Raw genomic sequence first — 3,336 nt, 5'->3', positions numbered from 1 at the left:
ATTGCCCTGGGCGGCTCTTGGCACCCTCAGACAGGGGAGAAGCACCCTGGGGCTGGGCGAGGAATGTTCTGCTTTGGCACCCCAAAAACCCCCAAACGCAGGAATGGGACAGCGTGATGCCCCCGGGGCTCCAGTAAAGGCCAGATTTATTGCTGTCTCCTAAAGGATGCCATTAAGAGCGTGGCCGGAGCAGGGAGCACAGATGCCGGAGCAGATCAGCGCCTGATTAATGTTGGGCAACTTGTTATATTGTCAGATAATTATCCCCAAACTGTATGACTTTTCTGCTAAGTGGCAGCGCTTAATTGCGTTTTTAATTACTCTGCCGTCACCACAGCCACTCCGCACAAGAGGCGGGGATGCCAGGAGTTGGGCAGGAGTGGGGTAGGGGGCCTGGGGCCCCCTAGCAGAGGGCATGGCAGGGGCATCTCGCTCCCACAGACTCTCCCTGGTGTGGCGCACACAGCTGTGGCATTCCCAAGCCATGAGTGCTGTAGGCAGTGAGGTTTTGGAATGACCCTTCTTGGTGCTTCCCGAGGTGGGAGGCACATGGGGTGCAGAGAAAGGCGGGGGTGAGGCAGGGTGCCCCCCTTGCCCTCCATGGACTTTGAGGGCTCACCATCCCCTGTGGCCCCTGCCATCCCCATCCGTCTGGGGGCAGCCCGGGGTCTGGCTTCCCCTCGCAGGCAGGAACGGGTCAGGGGTCAACGCATTTAAAATTCCTCTTCGATCTTAAACTCCGGAGCACAGCCGGGGGCAGCGGCTGCATGGGGAGCAACCACTGGCACCCTGAGCAAGCAGCACACATGCAGGCAGGAGCAGGACATTGTGTTTGTATGTGTGGGTTTGTGTGTGCTTGTATGTACTTTTGTGTGTGCACTTACAATGGGTGTTTGTGCACGGGGACCACTCACATGTGTATGCACATGTGGATTTGGGTGTGCACCTGCACATGCATGAGTGCCTGTGTGTGTACACTCACATGCCTGCTGATGTGCACATCTGCAGGTGTTTGTGGACATGTATAGGTGTATATGTGCATGTGTGTGCAAATAAGGAGGTGTGTGCAAACATGTGAGCCTGTCTCTGTGTGTGTGCAGGAGGAGGTGTTCGTGTCTGTCTGTGTGTGGGATGTCAGAGCCAGGTATAGTTGTGTGTGTGTATTTTAGTGCCTCTGTGTGCAAAGGTGTGCTTTGGGTGCACCCCTGGCTGTGGGGATGTCACTTGTGCTCCCACCCAGCCAGCTCTGGCAACTGGGATGGCTGCAGTGGATCCCAGCTCTGTCATCAACCCCAGCCATTCTGGACCTCCCAGGTAGCCTCCCCGGCTGACCCCGTTGGGGCATCAGGGACAAGACCCTCAGGGCTTCAGGTGCAGAAGGCACCTGCAGGTTTTAGCCTCCCCTCCCTGGAACAGGCATACTCCTAGTGCTGCAAAGGGCACAGCCTGGGACCCCTGGCACTGCTGGAGTGCTGGATCCCCACAGGGCTCTGCTGTGCTACCCAGGGCCAAGGGGCAGCTGGGGCTGTTCCAGCCAGGGTACAAGGGACTGCTGTCGGGCAGCCCCCCCACTACATCCCTCCCCACCAGCCGGTCGCTGGGCAGTGCCGGGAGGAAATGCAGGCGTTGTCGGGCAGCCGGCTGCAGGCCTTGCCCTGGCCTCTGGCCTGAAATTTCCTGGCATGACCATCACAACAGTGTTATCCCGGGCTGTGCATTTTCCACCAAGGTGGGGCCCAGCCAGCAGGAGACTACCACTTCCCCTTGACACTGGGGTGTGAAGGGATGTGGTGGATCAGGCCCCCCAGATCCCCATCATACCAATGGATAGGAAGAAACATGGAGTTTGATGGGGAAGGAGCCAGTCCTGAGCCCCCCTTAGTGCTCAGCTGTGCCCCCCACTAACACACTGTACATGGACTGGGGCAACCAACAGGGCTGGAGGGTGAATAAGCCCCCTGAAATGCATCTTGACCCCCAACAGCCCCCTCACAAGCCCCTCTTATCTGCATGATAGCTGGATGGAGTCTCACCAGAGGGAGGCTGAAATTTCCAGGAAAAAATGTAAATAAAAGTCCCTGTCCCGCCTGTCGCCCTTATCTCAGGAATCCGGAGCGCGCCGGGCCCTTCTCTCAGCCATATTTCACCCCAGCCATCACTGCTGACAGTGAACCAAAGCAACAATGATGGGGATGGAGGGAGGCTATGCCTTGGAGCCCACCAGGACCACAGGACTGTGGGAGCCACAACACACTGCGTTGGGGTCACCTCACCATCCCTGAGTGCGGGGGGGATTTAGGATGGTCAGAGGTCTTGGTACCTCAGAGCTCACCATGTGCCACCCAGCCATGAGGATTATAGGATGGGGATGCTTTTGCGTCCCTGTTGCTCACCTGGTGTCCCCATGCAGCAGGATGGGGGCTCGACTGCTTCCCCTCCCTGCTCTGAGATCAGCTGCTAATGATGTCTCCTGACCTGCTCAAAAAGAATGTAAATTATTCAGTTTCTCATCAGGGCAATTAAATTAGCTCATCATTGCAGGCCATGAATATTTCAGGGGGGCAAGGGGCTGAGGAGCTGGGGAGGCCAGGGCTAACAGGGCTGGGGCTGAGCCTTGGCCAGGAGGTGTAACAAGCGTGTCCATTCTCAGCCCACAGGGCCCAGAGAGGGCAGGTAGAAGGTGATGGGAGTCTCTGAGAAGAGGGCTTGGAAACTGGTGCCCAGATGTCTGGGTCCCATGCCCAGCCCCGCCGTTGCTCTGTCTGTCTGTGTTACTTTCTTTGGCTGCTGACAGAGGCCAGGTGCCGACAGCCCGCCCCTGCCCCACTCCCAGAGCACCTCTTGCATTCCACGTTGCCCCCCTTTTTCGGGGGGACAGCTGGGGGTTGGTGGCATGCAAGGGGCTGCCTCTACCCTAGAGATCCCGAATTCCCCCTGCCCACCCCTTGCCCCAGGCTGTGCCAACCGCTGCCCACCGCCTTCCCCAGAGCCTGCGGGTTCTCCGTCAGGATTTCTCTTTCCTTTCTTCCTCGCACTGAACAATTAATAATTTATCCCATAATAAAAGAGGAAACAGTTAATGAGATGAAAACAAGCCAGAAACATCTGCTGGGGCTGCTTTCATCGCCTCCCCGGGCCGCCTGCGCAGGAAGTGGGGGCGGGAGGGGGACGGGGGCGCCGGGGGGGCCACTGCAGCAGGAGGCTGTCCCACACACCCAGCCTTCCTCACCACGGCCCCTTCCTCCTCAGGGACCCCCAGGCCAGGCACTCACTCCTGAGTGCCCTGACTTGCTGAGACCTGCCAGGATCAGCTCATCAACAGCACTGGGGGTCCTT

This window comes from Pithys albifrons, chromosome 11 (assembly GCF_047495875.1).
Source record: "Pithys albifrons albifrons isolate INPA30051 chromosome 11, PitAlb_v1, whole genome shotgun sequence".
Classification (NCBI taxonomy): Eukaryota; Metazoa; Chordata; class Aves; order Passeriformes; family Thamnophilidae; genus Pithys; species Pithys albifrons.
This window is presented reverse-complemented; position numbering follows the sequence as displayed.